This window comes from Lipotes vexillifer, unplaced genomic scaffold (assembly GCF_000442215.2).
Source record: "Lipotes vexillifer unplaced genomic scaffold, Lipotes_vexillifer_v1.1 scaffold190, whole genome shotgun sequence".
In the NCBI taxonomy this organism is placed as follows: domain Eukaryota; kingdom Metazoa; phylum Chordata; class Mammalia; order Artiodactyla; family Lipotidae; genus Lipotes; species Lipotes vexillifer.
Window position 1 is genome coordinate 2,612,073 of NW_006794958.1, and position 20,393 is coordinate 2,632,465.

Genomic DNA, 20,393 nt, shown 5'->3' on the forward strand with positions numbered 1-20,393 from the left:
TCCTGACGGGCAGGCTCAGCGCCATGGCTCACGGGCCCAGCTGCGGCATGCAGGATCCTCCCAGACCGTGTCCCCTGCATCGGCAGGTGGACTCTCAACCACTGTGCCACCAGGGAAGCCCTCATTATATTTTTTCACATTTTTCCTTTTACTGAAAAAAATTTTAGAAAATGGCAGTTAAAGGGCACACACAAATCAAGAGAGATATATTAGTGGACAACCTAGGCAAGATAAAACTAAAAAATGCCATTAGCTTCTTTAATTGGTTAAAAGCACAAAATGTAACAGGCAGAAAATTTCTTTTAAATTAAAAAGCTGTATTTTTTTTCCCCAATTCTCCCCAAGTCAGATATATACACACCCACAAAAATAGTGTGTGAAGGAAAGCTGACATACACAAGAAGTTGTAACCTGAATTAAGGGAAACAGCCATTGAAGCAGGAATTAACACAATAAAGTCAGCAACAGGTTAACAGTTTTCAAAACTGAGTCCTCAAATACTGCATGACACAAAGCTATACCATATAAAGTACTGCTATGTATGAAGGAAGGAGTCTGTACCACTTTTAGCAAAAATGCTTTTCCAGAGAAGCAAATCAAAACAACATAATCAGCAAACTAAAGAAGCTATAGCTAGGTATTAGAGCTACAACTTCTCGTATCTGACCTAGAAAGTCCTATTCATCCAGAATAGACTAAATTTTCAGGACAAATTAGGGACTTTTTTTTTTAACATTTCTTACCTTATCCATTTTAAGTTCTGTTTCTTTCTCCCATACCCCTTAATTCATCATGATTCAGCAGAAAGATGGCTGGTTATAGAATTGGCTATTTTTTTTCTCTGTGGTGAGACTGACATTGAGCCTGGATATTTCAGGCTCATATGCATCCATAACAGTGTTCTGCTGTGGTCAAAATCTTAACAATGAACTTGGTGAGCTCGGCTTCCCATTGCTGCTTTGTTCTTCCATGGATGAAGGTCAGCTTTAGAGTGTATTTGTCACCAAACCTTTTGAGAATGTACCAAATATCATCAGGATACATCCCTGTAGAATCTTTCCTGGGGCCACAAGAAAGATGCTCTTCTTATATGAGTTAGAAATGGTCAGGATGTGCATCATCACAAAATAGGATATGATGCACAAAGCCAGAACAGGCTTGGACTCTGGGTCCAAATCAAAGCCACTGTGGCAAAGAAACAAGAAATGGTACAGATGGTGAGACAACCATCAGTTAGACCAAAATTCTCCACATACTTGTACATTTTGGCAGAATCATTCGAAGAATTTTTCACAGCTGACACATCCCATTTGTCAGTTTTTACAGGCTTATCATCAATCTTCCACTTGTCCAACAAGCCACTATGGCTACTGCCTGTCCCACAGCTGGGGCTGTTATCGAATCCCAGTTCGTGTGCCTGACACACAGTGAGGCCCAACAAACCAAAACATTGGAGTTTGAAGGGGAGAAAGGTTTATTGCAGGGCCAAGCAAGGAGAATAGGGTGGCTCGTGCTCTAAAGGCCTAATCTCCCTAATAGTTTTTGGGGAAGAGATTTTATAGACAAATTTTGGGGGGAGGTCTGCAGAGTGTGTGGCCTTCCTGATTGGTTGGTGGTGAGGTAATAAAGTGGTGTTCCAGGAATCTCAGTCATCAGCTTTCCAGTTCCAACCAGTCTGGGGTCCACAGGCTGTGCTCAGCCTAAAGTTACCATCCTCCACCTGCGTGGGGGCCTTAGTTCCTGTAGAAGAACTTAGAGACATGTACCAAATTGTTATGCACATCCCCTGAGGAGGATCCAGGATGAGGCCCCACCCTGCACTATTGTATCTTTCTGCATTGCCTTACTCCCCTAATTAGTAACTGTTTGAATCTGCCCTTTGGAACTCAGAGAAGGTCTAGGAGGCTGAAACGTTTTCCCTAAAAACAGGAAGTTGGGGGGGGGACTTCCCTGACCATCCAGTGGTTAAGATTCCGTGTTCCCAATGCTGGGGGCCCGGGTTCAATCCCTGGTTGGGGAACTAAGATCCCACATGTTGTACTGCACAGCCAAAAAAAAAAAAGGAAAAGAAATGGGGGACACAGAAAGGCTTTTGTACTTGGGAGGGGCCAACAGTGTCCTGCTCAGTTTCAGTCCCCAGTTTTATTTGATATTTCTCAATCTTGAGAAGAATAAGAAAAGGAATAACATTTGTACTGCACAGCCAAAAAAAAAAAGAAAAGAAATGGGGGACACTGAAAGACTTTTGTACTTGGGAGGGGCCAACAGTGTCCTGCTCAGTTTCAATTCCCAGTTTTATTTGATATTTCTCAATCTTGAGGAGAACAAGGAAAGGAATAACATTTTGGATAGAAAAGTTAATCATAAACTCAGCAGAGTAACTCAGTTTTAGTGGGACTTGTGTTCAGGGCCACTGTCAGCCCCACTACTATCTCTGCCACCATCTTGTCTCTTTCTCATTATTTCTTTCAGTTGATTCTTCAACTACATTTTATACAACTGAACCTGCACAACCACACAGGCAAACAAATACATTCCCATGGTAGAAAATTCTTTGAGCTGCATTTTAAAATAACAACTGAAAAGAATGTAAATATATATGTATCTATTTAAACTACTCAGAATTTTGAAAATAAATTATTTTAAATAAATATTTCAGTAGACAAGAAGATGTTGCTATTTAAAATATATTCAACAATTAATAGACTGAGTAAAAGGAAGGCTAAAATTTTGATTCAGGATGAAATTTTTGTCTAAATGAGTTAAGTATGAATGGTATTCCTAAATTGTGAATATAGTAATTAATTCATTTTTCTTCTTTGGAATCTCATGTCAGTTCAATTTAAAAAGCTATATTCAATTTATTTACAAATATTTGTATTATCCCACTATTCTATCAAATTCAATTAGTATCCAACCAAGTAATAAAACTACCAGTTGTCTTTTTTTTATTGCTTTTAGTGTCTTTGAAACAACATTAATTTTCTCCTGAAAAATAAAATTTGTAATTTCTATATAGATGGATCCTACTAACACTGGATGATGTGAAGGATGACACTTTTAGTCCATATTTGTGAATCAGATAATACTATACCAATTAGATAAATTCTGATAAATTTCATTTGATACTATGACATAGAAGTTCAGTTTATGTTGGCTGGTTATACATGAGTGTATATATGACTATATATGAGTGTATATATGATTATATATGTGTATATGTTTGTATATGCATATTTACACACCCATATATATATGCACACACACAAGGTGATCACACCTATAATTTTATAAGTATAATTTGTAAAGTCATAGATGTCTAAGGGTTGTTCTAACAAGCAGATAATATTCAAACATATTCTTACAATTTTGAAAATGAATGTATACAAATTATTGCATGTCAGAATTTCCTTGACAGATTGCTATAATACCAAATGGATATATAGGACAGCGGTTGCTATAGCAACAGGATAGGCTTAGGGAACCAAATACAGGATAATTTTTTTTAAATGATCGTACCCATTCACCTCAATTCACATACATGATAATTTTTTCTTCTGTATATGCATTACTGGCTATACATTATTATCAATGATTTTAAAAATAAGGTTTGTTTGTACTTCTCTGATATATATAAGTACATTCTAAAAACTTTTAAAAAATTGAGACTTTAGTTTTCTGCTGATTATTTGCTCTTGTTTATGTTATGGTTTGATTTTCATGAATAACTGTTATATAGACACATGATAGATATAGAGATTTATATTTTTGTAATTTTGTATGCAGGTTAATTCTTATCATTGAGAGAATAGAACTATATATCTCAATTTCAGATGTATATATATAGATAGATATAAATACAGATACAGATATGTTCTAAACATTAACATAATTGGCATTTGGGACCAAGTAAATTGGTCCTCTTTATTAGGGGAGGCTGTCCTGTGCACCCTAGGATGTCTAACTGCATCCCTGGTCTCTATCTGCTAAATGCCAGTAGCATTAGTGGATGCTATTAGTGGATCCCCCACCACTCCCAATTTCAAGAAGCAATGAACATATATAATTCAAGCAATGTATACCAAAGATGTATCCAGATATTGCCAAATGTTCCCTTGGAGACAAATTGGCCCCTGTTGTGAAAAGCTGGTCTAATGTTTTAAAAATATTCCATACCAGCCAAATATATATTAAAGATTATCAGCAATAGATTAAATATTTAAGCATGTGAACTATTTGAAAAATCCACATACATCTTTGATGAATTTTCATGGACTCTTCCAGTCATTCAAGTCTTGGGTCTTTAAAATATTTTAAAATATTAGATAAATAAGCAAATTTTCTTTCCTATAAACAAGTCTTTTAATCATATGTAGTAAGAAAAACACATAATATATAAGTTAGGAACTTTAAATCATCTATGATTTTATATTATTTACAAGCTAATTAATTAACTTGCCTTGGTTTTATGTATGCTGGTAGATGACATGAGATTCCTTAATCTAAGATGGGCAGTTTATTGCTAAAGCAATAGCAGTAGCCAGAGAATCAGTTTTATTTGTGTTAGATTTCTGGGTTCCAATTCCTACAGGGATACCCAAAGAGTCAGAGGATAACTGCACAGGTGGGGTGGATTGTATTGTAGGAATGGAATGCTGAGTTTAGAGAATTCAAATCTCTTCTAATGGGGAATTAGTATGACTGCCCTTTGATCTAGAGGGTGACAATATCTCTATTTTCAATCCTGTTTGCTATAAAAATGCCCTTTAAAAAAGAAATCTGGAAGAAAAGGCAGTCAGTTCTTTGCTTACAAATATACAAAACATAAGAGACCCAGGAAGAATTGTTTCCCAACAGGTACTGCATATAGATAGATTAAATGAAACATAAACTTGAATTTAATTATTGCTAAATAAATGCTGAAACAATTTGAAACCAAATTTGACTGACATGTACTGATTTTATCATTGGGACCAAGATATATAAAACTTATATAAAATAAATAAATACAGGCCCCAAATTTTAAAACACAAGTAATTGTGCTTTTAATTACCTGCCTTTTTTCCACTTCTAGAAAAAGAATATCCTGTGGTATTTACAGAATCAGACTTGGGAGCTAGCCTGTCTGGATTCAGATTCTGGGTTAGCTACTTAACAGTGATATGACATTAGAAGAGTTTTCTTTCTTTAGCTATTCATTGTTCAACTTCAGTTTTTTCTGTAAAAGAGATAAGATACTAGTACTCATAGCACCTGCTGTTGCTAAAATTATAAGTGGTAATTCATGTAATGTATATCGTGTAGAACCAAATAAATAATAAATGCTACTTATTGTTATTTCTTCTTTATTGTATGAGTGAATTCAGTATGCAAGTCACTGAAGCAAACATTGAAAATGCCAAGATATATAAGACACAATCCTTGTTCCTAGGAAGATGATGGTTATTGGATGAGAGAAACAGTCACCAAAAGTTATTTTTATCTTTTTACATATGGTAAAGATATATAGAAAGTACTATATTTTTATTAAGAAGATTCACAACTTTCTATGCTATACAGGTAAATAGAAATATAATTTATATATTTTTAAGAAAAGATTCAATGGATATTTTAATTTATCCTGAAAAAACAAGTATTTCATATTTCACAAAAACACAAAAACCATATTTTGTACTATGGTGTTTTGGAGATTGAATAGAAATTACAATGAGATAATGTCATTGCTTTATTTTTTTAAACCATTTAATTTAGACTTACCGTTAGAATACTCATTCTAAAACTTTACTATGCTGTATATCATTGCTTTATTCTAGCAATTTAGTGAAATAAGAGCAGATGATTCTAACATTTATTTTATTACTGTCTCCTCGAAACAATTTTAAAGGTTTTTTCCTTTTTTATCTGATTTCTTGGAAAATAAATTTATATCTAATTGGGCCTTATATTTAAGTTTTTGTTCTTCTGAATATCTTTGTGCTCTATCTGGGTTTAGTTGCAGGCTCTCTCTCTATATATATTTTTTTAATCTCTAACTTGTCCTTAGCACTAATATTGCAAAAAAATACAAGTGAGCTTAATGTTTTCTGATATCACTTCACTTTTTTTTTTTTTTTGACAATTTGGCATACCCTGTTTCTTTTACTTGAATTATCCTCCACCTTCATGATTCAGTTCACACAACAACTCAGCAAAAATTCTCCTTGATTATCTTAATGCAAACCTAGCCCATATGAACTTCTATAACAATCTTCCATCTTTCATTCATTTATTTTTTTTTCATTTAACCAATATTTGTTACACATCAACTATGTGCCAAACACTCTACAATGTACCTAAAAAGGAGATTAAATAAGACACCATCCCATCCTCTCCATGAACTTGAGATTTAGAAGTGAACATCGGTATTTCAACTTATTAGTTTCTTTTCGTTTAATGACTTAGATTGTTAGCCATGTGCAAAGGAGCATACAAAGGTGATGAATAAGCTTGTACTTGAAAATAATAAGATATAGCTAATAGATAAAACAGGAAATAAATTCAAGACAGAGGAAGCAGAAGGGGGAAAAAGATAGAGAGTAGTTTAAGAACAGGGTGTGTTTTATTGAAATCATAAGTTGGGTGTGTTTGGATACAGGTTATGTGATAGGTGAGAAATCGGCATGGTTCTCTGGGTATTAGTTTAGGATGGGTCCAGTTATTGGAGAACTGACATTGCATGCTATTATTGTGTTAGACTTTATTATTTGGGCGATTATAAGTAAGATGTGACAAAATCACATTGATTTTGAAGACATTTGACTCTGACAGTAATATAGAAACTATATATGGGGAAATGAGTTACTTAGAACAAGAACAGTTCTGTTTGTCTGATACTACCCTGACTAATGAAAAAAAAAAGGACTATTCCCTTCAAAATGTGTTTCTCAGTTTCTCTTTAGGATTGTGTTTTGTACTCCCTTCCTTTTATTTTTTACCTCTTTATATAACAGACACAATGGAGATACTTGAGGTACTTAAGAACAACTCCATGTGAGCAAGGGGGAGAATGGAAGGTGATGAAGTCAGGGGGTTAATGTAGAATAAATAATATATATTGTATAATTATATGCAATATGTATTACAACACACACATGCAATTACAGAACTAGATCAAATATGTTTGCAATATCAAAAAATAGAAATAGACTATCTCACTTATTAAAATATGTTTTACATGTTATATATGATATATAATTTTATACTATTGCGTATATTTACTTTATAGTCTCTGCTTTTGGTATGCAATATTTTTTGGTCTAGTAACTACTTTTATATTAATGTCATAAATACACATACTTCCTTGTTGTATAAGCTATTGTATATTGGCTTAATGGACATTAATAGATTTACATAGAAATATCTTCTTCTACCTTATTTTTTTTCTAAATATCTGATTTAAAATGTTTTTCATTCCAAGTTAATATCTGTAAGGCAGCCAATTCTACTATTTATTTATTCTAGCAATTGTCTGTTTTTCTTAGTTTTATTTTTATCTATTGGAGACTGTAATATTTGCATCCATTGCCATCACTCATTCCTAGATTCTTAAAAACATTAAATGCTCACTTCCAGAGCACATAATAAATCGTCTTCAAATTTTTATTTATCTATGTCTTATTCTAAGAAAGGATGTATAAGATCAGTATTCCCTGAGTTTTTGCATATTTATTGTCTGTTTCATTTATTATTATTATTTTTCTTTTTTTTTATTTTGCGGTACACGGGCTTCTCACTGTTGTGGCCTCTCCCGTCGCAGAGCACAGGCTCCGGACGCGCAGGCTCAGCGGCCATGGCTCACGGGCCCAGCCGCTCCGCGGCATGTGGGATCTGCCGGAACCGGGGCACGAACCCGTGTCCCCTACATCGGCAGGCAGATTCTCAACCACTGTGCCACCAGGGAAGCCCCTGTTTCATTTATTCTTGAAAGACACTACTGCTTGATAGAAAAACCAGCGATCCTAAAAATGTTACACCATTCTGTTTTGGAATAAAATTTTGCTTTAAAGAACTGATTTTTTTTCCCGTATAAATCACTTGATACGGACATCTAAAATTAATTTTTGATTTTCTTCAAAATTTTTCTGTGTTTTAAAATCAACTTTTGTACTGTTACTTGGTTAATGTTCACCTTTTGTTACTATATATATATATATATATATATATATATATATATATATATATATGAATGGGTAATAATTCTTACTGATTTTTCATGCTTGCTTAAATGGTGTTTTCCTAGGTTATCAGGAGGTACTTAAAGTGATAAAACAGGTTAGCTTTCCCAGTCTAATAACTAATGTACAGATTCCTCCCTTTGTATTTTTACCATGAGGTATTGAAAAAATGTCTCTTTGTGAAGTCACATCTCTATCCCTCACAGATAAATCAATTCAAAGGTACTTTCTTTGTATCATTTTTATCTTCCAGAGCTCTACAAACCTTTCTTTTAAATGGGTCTCTTGTTTCTGAAGAATGTATTTTGCTGCTATACTACATTCTGAATTTATCATCCTCTGAACCTCTCTTCCTTCATATTACTTCTGTATATCTGGGAGCCCCAACATTTGTGCCCACCACTTCTGCTGCCTGCAGTTTGTGGTAAATTTCTATCAGTTGTAAAGGAGGTAGTTTTATCTGCACTTTTCAACAGCTTGAAGCTGGTATGGATTTTGAATTTTGTCAGTTTCCTCAGATTTGTTCACCTGGTAGCTACTCAGCCAAGTACCTCTTTTTTGGGGTATAAATTTTATTGGCCATACCTTCATTCTGAGACTTGTTAGATCTTTCAGTATTGTATTTTCCCTCTATCACTTCTACAGAGAAGTTGCTGATCCTGGTCACATATGCCTATGTTCAAGAGTTGATGCAGTTCCTTCTTACCTAGTGTTGTTGAAGATGCCATATATGGATTTTTTTTTTCCTTTTACTCTACAGTCCAGTCTGTCTGTTGACTATAGTAAAAAACAATAATGTCTGTACTATATTTTTGTCAGTGGGGATCTTCAGTGGTATTAAAAGACATGAAATTGGATGATGCAGCCTAGAAAGTAAACACAGATAAGAGGTCCCCAAGAAACTGTTACCTATACGGATTGGAAAGTGGAAAGGACAGAGTAGAAGACAGCAGTGTAGGAAGTCAAAGAGTTGGCATTTTGGAAACCAAAATTTAAAATGTTTCAATGAGGGTATGCTGCTGATAGGTAAAGATAAAAACGAATACAAGATGGGATTGGTTTTATGTTAAAATAGTAAAACACCTCCATAAAAGTTTTAAAATCTGGTGTCACTCAATATTGCAGATGCTCAACTCAAGGGTACCCTATTTTTTTTAAGGATTGGTTGCCAATATTTGTCTTAAATATTATAAATGCAAATGATATTTGTGGATTTTCCAATTGATAAGTATTTCTAGACTCCACACTGGAATGAATCATATCCAATAAGTTAGCACAAGGAGTAGAATTATGTTTTCATATTGAATTTTTTGTTGTATTGTGCCAGTTACTGATTTATCGCCTTTCAGCTCCAAATTCACCCTGTCAGATTGCTCTGTGAAAATGGTACTTGACATTTTAAATACTTTTTTTTCCATTCCAGGTGGCAGAAAGCTCTGTCAGTAGAAGGGGCTGAACAGACATTCCAGGAAGAAGGGTTTTTTCTTCCTAGCACAGGTCTGCTCACTCATAGCAAGCGACTCCTACAAGCACTTTCCCCTCTTCACTGCCCTTTCCTGTGGGACATGGGAGAACAGCACTAAGGAGCCAGAAGCTTCTCCCAGCGCGTAGGCCTTCACCAGGCTCTCTGGTAGCAGTCTCTCAGCTCCTTCAGTGCTTGTAAATTCTCCAGTTCCCAGCTCCTGCAGTGCACAGCTGTGAGCACTCAGCTGCGGGCACCCTCCCCCACCACTTTTCCCGACCATCAGGCAGTTTTATAGCAGAGTCCTTCGGACTCTTGCGTCACATCCGGCTTCCCCAGTACCCTGCTTCTGCACTGCATGACAGCCAGCAGCACCCAACAGGGAACAGCTTTCTCTGGCACCCCAGAGGGTAGATTTCTGGCACGTTCCGCCACAAGTGGAGCAACACAGGTACTTCTCTGCCGTTCAGTGAGTCACAGGGGTGCTTTCTCCAAGACCTGGATGCTGGTCTAGGGGAAGCAGGAGTCTTCCATGGGCATTCTGTCTCTGCCCTAGGGTTAGTGACTGCTTTTTCTATAATTAGAGTTCTCTTTCTTAATAATCAATCCCTCCTTACTCTAATACTCTAATAATTAATAATTCTTGATATTAAACTTCCCTGTTCAAATTATTGTGTTGTTTCTCTCTCCTGATTGAACATTAACTAAGTATGTATGCAGGACAATGCAAAATTCAGAGTCCACAATTCCATTAATTGATCTTATACCATAAGTTTAAATTTGACTCTCAATATTTTAGCATCATTATGGTTGTAAACCTAATAATCATCACCATATTTTGTATTGCATATATAACATGAACCTGGCACTGTTTTAATACATTCATATGGTTATCAAGTCAATTAATCTTTACAAAAAACATGTAAGAAAGATAATATTGTTTTCCTTTCTTTAACAGATGGATTAACTGATTGTAGGTAGGTTAAATAACTTTGTCCAAGATTATGTGTCTCAGTTAAGTGACAAAGCTGAGATTCACATACAGTATGTCTGGCTCCAGAGTCTATGTTATCAACGCTATGTGTAATTCAATTATTTTTCCTTTTAAATATGTGTTTGTAACAGGGAAGAGCCAAATCTGACTACACGTTGGATCTGTTTCTTTTACTTTAACCTTTGCTTTCCGCTGCTTTTGTTCACTAAAAGGATACTGTCTATACATAATGGCCTGCCTCAGGGAACCCTACCCCTCTGTCTGAATGTTAAACCAAAGTGCCTTTGCTCAGGGAAACATCCGGACCCTGTCCATCTGTGGATGGTTGCAAGAAGAAGAAATTAACACATCCCCTCCCCAAGGCTGGCCATTCCATCTGATATTTCCAAATTTATGGCCTTTTTACTTCCTCGTCTACTCCCCCTCTGTGCTATAAAAGAAGCTGGCATCCAAACCCTGATAAGATGATTATTTTGAGATGTTAGTCTGCCATCTTCTCGGTTTGACGGCTTTCCAAATAAAGTAATATTCCTTCCTCAACACCCCAGCTCCGATTTATTGGCCTGTTGTGTGGTGAGCAGAGCAAGCTTGGACTCAGTAACATGTTTATTTTCATTATAGTTAAAAACTAACTGGAAAAAAATGCAGTGTATCCAAATTTCACAAGTCACATACTCAGCTAATTGACTAGCAAATTCTTACAGTCCTGGATTTTCCTTCTTGAGACCCACCCACCACTTATCAGTATTTGGTTTTTGTGTAACTAAGTATGTGTTTTCTGCCTCACTTTGTAGAATATAAGCTGCTTGTGGAAAGAGTCATGTCCATCTCATTCTTCTTTAAAGCTTAGCACAGTGCCTGCGTGTGTTTTATGAATAAATGCATAATGGAAAATAAATAATTCTCCCCGATTTTGTTTTTATAATTAATACCTTTAATCTGGAGTAAATTTTTCTTTGGGGGAGAAAAATCTGTTTTTACATGTATGAATCATTAGACTGCACTAAACTTTTAGTTCTTCTCTCTTCACAAGGTATGTTAACACCATTCTCTTGAAGTTCTATTATTTTACTATTAAACTACTGTCTATATTTGATAGTTTCTGAACAGTTTGCGCTCAGTAAAATTTGTTGATGGATTCTTATATCTACATTTTTAACTCTAAACAAGGAAGTATAATGAAGTAATACAATGCATTGCATTTTCTAGGTGTCAGTGCTTGGAATTATGTGTTCCTTCTAATGATGCTATGTTGAGGAAATGGAATGTAAAGTATCATTTTGAGCCCATAAATGTGGCATGTTGCATAATGAAAAAGAAAAAGTGGCAGTTGTTCAGAGATGTGTTGGTGGAGCCTTACAGCAGAATTGTGACAAAGAATACTGAGGGCGAGCTAGAGGATATTTTAAGCCCTGCTCTCATCTCTTTTATTTGTTTCTTCCCTAGTTCTATGTTTTAATTAAAAGAGTAAATTGAAACAGCCTGAATCTTTTGGCACCAATATTCTCAAGGGATGTTACACAGCCAACTGGGTTAAGAATCAGGCATCTACAGCATAATTTTCAGCCAACTAGTCAATGATTAGCACTCTGGCCCTGGATAAATCTCATAATCCCTTTGCAACAGTTTCAATACTGGCAAAGTGTAATAGCAAGTTTGTCAGCTCACATTCCACTCACTAGGAATAAAACATCTCTAAGCAACACACATGACAAAGGACTTCTGGATTCACTCCAAACCCAGTACTACAAAGGAAAAAGTTGACAGATCTTGATGATTATTTCAAATCAGGATACAAGAATTGTATTAATATTTAAGGGCCTGTAGAAACATTTAATCAAATAATAATGAACATGCAATATTTGGTTGAACAGTAGACTTATATGTATATATGGCAAATAGATTAATCACTTCAGCAGACCAGCTCATTGACACTTTTCACTTTCATTTACCTATTTCTGTGTAAGCAATTTGTGAGATTTATAATTTCAGATATGAATGTGGCTTAAAACATCAAGTTGAATTTTGATTTGGACAGCTATGGCCTTCATAAAATTGTTACAGACACATTTTCTTTAATGTATTCAAGGATCCAAAACAAACAAAATCTACAATTAAAAAATATATATATATTATCAAATTAAAGCAAAAACAATCTGTTAGATAAAAGCAACAAAAAAGTTCCAGTTTCTTTACCTGCCCTTTTCCTATATATTGCTATGGATATTAACTTTGGTTAGATTTCTTGTTCTTACATTATTTTTAAGTAAAGTGGACCTGAAAGCATAGATCCTGAGGGAATAAGACAGAGAGTGTACTTAAGAAAAAATATTACATTGTATTACTGCTCAACAATGTTTATTTTGTTTGATACCATATAGATTTGGAGGAAAACCCTACTATTGCCCTTGTATTTTCCTAACTTTGAACGTCATAGATTTGCTTTCACCTCTTTTTTTTTTTTTTTTTTTTTTTTTTTTCTTGCGTTATGCGGGCCTCTCACTGTTGTGGCCTCTCCCATTTGCGGAGCACAGGCTCCGGACGCGCAGGCTCAGCGGCCATGGCTCACGGGCCCAGCCGCTCCGCGGCATGCGGGATCCTCCCGAAACGGGGCACGAACCCGCGTCCCCTGCATCGGCAGGCGGACTCTCAAGCACTGCGCCACCAGGGAAGCCCGTTCACCTCTTTTTAAAGTTTACATAGATGCAGTTATTCAAACTATACTCTTATGTATGGCTTCAATCACAACGTTGTATTTGTGAGATTAGTAATATTGCATGAAGTAGTTCAGTCATTTTTATTGCTATAATCTAATCTATTAAAGTTAAAACAATTTATTTACCCATTAAAAAAAAAAAAAGCAACAAAGTATTCCCCCCAATTCCTTGTTCTGATGGAACTGCACAAGTAATACTAAGGCAGTTCAGATATATATATTTTCAAGATAATCTGCACATATGAATTTCTGTTTAACATATTTATGTAATAATACCTTCTGAATAAATCCATGCCACCATTCATGAGTGGATTCTCTTAAATTGTAAAACCCTAGTATTAACACTCTGAAGAACTGGTATTAAAGCAGAGCTGGATTGACCTCTATTCCTTCATCTCCTTTCCTTATACTTCAAATCACTTTTATATTCTGGTTCATTTATGTTTTATAGCTAACATCTTATGTGTATGTGTGTCTGTATGCTTTAATGAGGAATAAAAAATTACTTCAGCCAGAAGACCCAGACTGGGTTCAACAATCTAGAATTCCTACAGTGCTAGGGGAAAACAAAAAACAAAAAAACAAAACTTACTTAATGAAGTAAAGTAGCATAGGCATGATAAAGAGGGAAAAAAATTTAAAACTTAGAAAGAAAAAAAGGAAAGAAAGGAAGCAGAGTAAAAATGAAGATAGGAAGGAAGTGGGAGAGAGAAAAGGAGAAAAAGGATATCATGATTCCTATCAAAAGACAGAATTTGGGCTTCCCTGGTGGCGCAGTGGTTGAGTCCGCCTGCCGATGCAGGGAACACGGCTTCGTGCCCCGGTCCGGGCAGATCCCACATGCCGCGGAGTGGCTGGGCCCGTGAGCCATGGCCGCTGAGCCTGCGCGTCTGGAGCCTGTGCTCCGCAACGGGAGAGGCCACAACAGTGAGAGGCCCGCGTACCGCAAAAAAAAAGAAAGACAGAATTTATATTTTTAAATACTTTGAGTTGTTTAAGTGACTGTTTGCCTAAGCTAGAGTCATTCTCTTGGAGACAAAACATACTTGTAAGTAAACAGATGTTTAAGGGAAAGGTGAAGAATTGCCCCCATTGTAAGTCACAGGTTTCATCAGACTGTGAGATATCTTTCCTTTTTTGTGTAAACGTTTTGTCTCCACATGGTTTGACAAGATGGGCTTTAGGCTTTCACCACACTAACAAGAAAACTGTGTACGCTAATTCTGTGTATGCTACCATTCAGAGGGCTGTTCACATTCATTGCAGACTAACTTGGTCTCACCCTTCAGGTCCTGTTTGATGCCGCACTATGCATCAAGCTTTCTCTGCACCCACAAATTCAGGTAGCGCATCCCACTTTATGACTCCATAAAACATTGTACTTCCCCGTGATATCATTTATCATTGTATATTGCTGATATCTATTAACTTGCTTTTTCTCCCATTTAATTGTAAGCTAAGCACTAAGGCTATAAAATAATGGTAGTGATAATGTTTTATAATATATAAAACTTCCTTTGTGCCAAGCACAGTTCTTTACACAAATTATAGTCTTAAATTCTTTACATTCATTTAATCCTCACAATGACCCTGGAAGTTAGGTGATATTATTATCTTCTATTCATCATTAAAGAGAGGGAAACAAATAGAGGTTAGAGAATTTGCCTGGGGCAGCTAGTAAATGATTAAGACAGGATTCTTACACAGAAAAGCTGGTACCAGAGACTTTGATCTTAACCATCATAATATTTTGTATCATTATTTTAGCCCTAAGTCACAGCATGAATGTCTGGGACATAATATGCACTCAGTAGATATTGCTCGAAAAATAATCACTCTACTATCAATATTTGCGAATGAAAACTATATGAAAAATAAGTCTTGTATCTTCGGGTATTTTTATTGTCAGAATTTCTCTACTGATTCTATTTGCTCTACTAGCATTTTGCCATCACAAATGCATTATCCTCCCTTAAATGTATGTTTGAGTTTTCTGTTCTGTTTTTCTTGCTAGTTATCTAAACTAGAGGGCAAGGAAAAGAATATCAAAACAACATCTTGTGTAGAGGAATAGTCTGTGGAATTATGCACATGATGATCTCCCCCTGAAAAAGAAGTAAAATTACAGTGTGTTTAAAGTTCATTCACCCATCTCTTAACGCATAAATCTATTCAAAAATGTTAATTGAACATTTTTAAGCCAGATAACATTTTAAGCCAGATAACATGTTAGACCTTGGACATGTTATGCTTTATGAGTTATAAAGCATAGTCTTTCCCTCATGAAACTTTAGTAGACTAGGGATGAAAATAAACATAAGTAAAATAAGAAGATATACATGTAATTCTAAACCCTGACAATGTACTGAAGGGGAAATATGCATAATTGACAAACCATGTATATATAGGGAGCCCACCCTAGGCTGTGAAATCAGGGAAGGTCCTAAGTCAGGAGGAAGCAAGAGTAACTAAACAGAGTCTGGAAATGAACTTGGAGAGAATCCTGAAATTACATCAGTAAGGGCCTCAGAAGCAGTGTTAATTGTTTTGTGCTTCCTTCTAAGAAAAACAGAAGAGAATTGATAAAGTTTTGGTCAAGGGATGGCATGGTGAAATTGGCATTTCAAAAGGACTGTTCCTGCTCCTGTGTGGAGAACTGATCTGGAACATTCAGCATATAGTTATAGCTATTCTCTCCTGCTATTCACAGAAAAGACTATATAAAAGCTAAGTTTAGCAAAACTTTACTGACATTGTTGTGCATTTATTAAATATGCATCTATCTAGTCCTCAAATCACCCTCATCATTAATTCCATTTTTATAGGTGAGGAAAATGAAGCTAAGATTTTGTGTAACTTACCAAATGTAAATTTAGATAGCATGAAATTTTGTCTCCCTTAAAGCATCTTGGGCCAGTGTCTTGCCAGTGAAAACAGAAAGAAGAATTACTTGGGCTTCCCTGGTGGCGCGGTGGTTGAGAGTCCGCCTGCCGATGCAGGGGACACGGGTTCGTGCCCTGGTCCGGGAAGATCCCACATGTCGCGGAGCGGCTGGCCCCATAAGCCATGGCCGCTGAGCCTGCGCGTCCAGAGCCTGTGCTCCGCAACGGGAGAGGCCACAACAGTGAGAGGCCCGCGTACTGCAAAAAAAAAAAAAAAAAAAAAGAATTACTTGAGTGCTATCTAGGAGGTATGGTATGCCAGACTTAGTGACAGATTGATTTGGGGAAGGTCAGAGAGGTGGAGTGGGGAGAAATGTAGAATTGACTCCTAGGTTCTTATTTATGCAACTAGATATGGCTGATGATGCTCACTGAGCTGGGGAAGAAGAATTAATCTTGCAGAGGAGATAAAAGTTTCAGCATTGGACGTGATGTCTGTGGATGGTTTTGAGATGTTCAAGGTGCTGTCGCATGTGAGTCAGAGGTGATACCTGTGACAAAGGAGTTCCTAAGCGCTTGGGGGTCCTAAGTATTGATAGCAGTTGTTGGGAAGGGTAGCCAGTGACAAAGGTGTGACTTTCTTAAAGACAAGAATATCCACAGAAGTGAAACTAGGCCTACATTTTTAGAACTTCCAAGATTAAAAGTAGAGCTGTATGTTTGAGAAAAAGTGGCTATTGTTGTGGGAAAAGCTCAGGAAATTACAGATGAGAATGATTCAACTGGAAGTATTAACAAATGTGTAGAATAAAAATATAAAGTCAAGTTATATGAGAAATAAAATATATCTTTAAATTTCAAGCAATAGACGTAATTTCTGACCTTAATGATAGCTCTTTCAGTGTATGGATGGAAATACAGGCAAGGTAAATTGAGAAGTGAGTGTCAGATAAAGAAATGGATACAGAATATGAGGAACATGTAGGCATGCTTGATTTTTTTAAATTTAATAAAAACTTGCTGCATTTAAATTCTAAATGTGAAGGATAAAATGCCAAGGTGAGGTTGAAGACAGAAGTGGTAGAGTCAATAATATACAAGTCATTAGAGGGTCAGAGAAAATATGATCATGTGCCTAAGAAGAGGAACGGTTCTTCAAGTGAAACAACACTAAATAATAAATAACCATGTCTATATTTAAAATACAGAATGAATCAAAGAAAACTTTTCACTAGTATGTGCAATTACACTGAGAGTGTTTTATTTTCTAAATATAAGTAAACTCCATAGCTTAATCAAGTTAATATATTTAAGCAAATACTAAAGAGACCTCTGCACTTGTAGAGCTCTCTTCTGAAAGTTGTAGAAGACTAGTCTAAACAGGTGTATGAGGAGGCCAGTGTTAATGAACAAGAACGAGAATTTGTGGCATGACTTCAAACAGTAGAAACTCTGTATATATCTAGCTTGTTCACATAACATTTTAAGACCATTGATTTGCAGCAAGAAAAGTAAGCAAACTACCTGAAAAATCAATGCTTTTAAGTAGTCAAGTTTCTTGTCCTAAAGAAATACATAGCCGCTTCCATCCAGACCTGCATGATATACAGGCCTTTAGAGTTTCTTCCACTGGGACCTCAGCTAGGAAAATAGGGAGGGTGTTAACATTGTCATGCCTTTTTCCTACACTCTTCTTTGGTCGTTTGTTTCCATTTGCATATTTATTTATTTATTAGGCTATAATATCCCCTACACACTAGCCTATCTTCTTTGAGGGCCTAGTATTGAGTACTCTATTTGGTTGACTTATGAAGATAGTACATGGAGTATTTGCATAAATGAATGCCTAATTCACGTTGCTGAAAAATCCATTCTCCAGGGCTTCCCTGGTGGCGCAGTGCTTGAGAGTCCGTCTGCCGATGCAGGGGACACGGGTTCGTGCCCCGGTCCGGGAGGATCCCACATGCCGTGGAGCGGCTGGGCCCGTGAGCCATGGCCGCTGAGCCTGCGCGTCCGGAGCCTGTGCTCTGCAACGGGAGAGGCCACAACAGTGAGAGGCCCGCATACCGCAAAAAAAAAAAAAAAAAAAAATCCATTCTCCAATTGTGTAGCTTAATAAGAGTGATACAAAATCTTGTTCAAACAAAAAAATACATGAAAACCCTTGCATTTTTATAGGATAAAGACAGACAGGAAGATAAGTATTATATGCACAATTACAATAAAGTTTATAATATTGGTAAAACAGAATCACAAAAGTTTCTTATATGATGAACACAATAAATAATGGAAACAACTCTACCAAACTGGATTTCTTTACAATTTTATAAATATCTTGGATTCTGATGACATTGAAGTTGGTAAGCTAATAAACAGATTTAAAGATGTATATTTAACTTAAATATAATATTTTAACTAAAAAATGTATAAATGCACGTTTTCCACCAAGCTTTTTATAGGCAAATAATTCCTTTTAACATGAATACATAGTAATAAAGCTCTGGCAAAATTTTTGCAGAAAACACATGTACAATGTATCCTCTACTATTTTCATCTTTTTTCTTTAGAAATGATCGAGAAATTAGACACTTATGAAATAATCTGTGTATAGAATTCTTATATTTTTAGTTAATTTGTCCATCTGTTAAATACCTGGCATACATTGCTAGTTTGAAAGGCTTTTTCAAGTATTTTCTAAATATTTCAACTGTGATTTTAAGAGAACTAGGGGTCTCTCTTTTAAATTTATTTATTTATTTAATTATTTGGTTGCACGGGGTCTCTTAGTTGCAGCAAGCAGGGTCCTTAGTTGCATGAGGCAGGCTCCTTAGTTGCAGCATATGGTCTCCTTAGTTGTGGCACGCATGTGGGATCTAGTTCCCTGAGCAGGGATTGAACCTGGGCCCCCTGCATTGGGAGCATGGAGTCTTAACCACTGCACCACCAAGGAAGTTCCTCAACAGTGATTTTATAGAAACACCCTATTTCTTTTCCAAATCCTAATTTATGTAATATTTCATGAGATAGTTTATAATATTTAATGAAATAACTATCAAGTAAATAACTCAAGTAAAACTAACAAACGGATTTGAGAGCAGACAATTAGAAAATTCACTCTAAACTAATGGGATTAGAAGAGAGCATGAAGTATCCCATTATAAGTAGGTCATGTGAACAGTTTGCAAGGCAGAAATAGAGACACAGATGTAGAGAACAAATGTATGGACACCAAGTGGGGAAAGAGGGGTTGGGGACTGGTGGTGGTGGGATGAATTGGGAGATTGGGATTGATATACCCTAATATGTATAAAATAGATAACTAATAAGAACCTGCTGTATAATAAATAAAATTCAAATTAAAAAACATGCTGTATAAAAATAATTTTTTTTAAAGTGGGTCATGTGATTCATGAATATGGCACATTAATTAATTAATTAAATTTATTTATTTTTGGCTGTGTTGGCTCTTCGTTGCTACACATGGGCTTTCTCTGTTGTGGTGAGCAGGGGATCCTCTTTGTTGCGGGGCACAGGCTTCTCATTTCGGTGACTTTTCTTGTTGTGGAGCACGGGCTCTAGGTACACGGGCTTCAGTAGTTGTAGCTTATGGGCTGTAGAGCGCAGACTCAGTAGTTGTGGTGCACGGGCTCAGTTGCTCCACAGCATGTGAGATCTGCCTGGACCAGGGCTTGAACCCGTGTCTCCTGCATTGGCAGGCGGATTCTTAACCACTGTGCCACCAGGGAAGTCCCAGCCTTACTTTAAATATGTATTTATAGAACTAATATAATACTTGTTTGTCTTTAATGAAAAATGAATTACTTAACACCATCTGTTATTTTACTCATCTAACAGAAATATTAAGGAGCAGAAACACGTGAAGTAATTAAGAACCACCAATGGCCCATCATCGCTTTTCAGTACACACTTCTCATGAGATATATCCTTCCTGTAAAACTCAGCTTTTAAAATTTTATTTAAAATATCTCCTAGAAAGAGATTTTGTAATCCAAGTTTCATTCTGAAAAGAATTTTAATCACATAATTATAAATAGTTGAAAATATGGATTTTATAAGGGAAATGTTAACAGGGTCTTAAATGCAGTGTTACAAATGTGATGCTGCA

General features: G+C 36.0%; 1 pseudogene; it reads right to left on the reverse strand.

The window, feature by feature from the left end:
* Positions 1-797: 797 nt before the first annotated feature.
* Positions 798-9,958, reverse strand: LOC103074551 (signal peptidase complex subunit 2 pseudogene; annotated as a pseudogene).
* Positions 9,959-20,393: the final 10,435 nt, after the last annotated feature.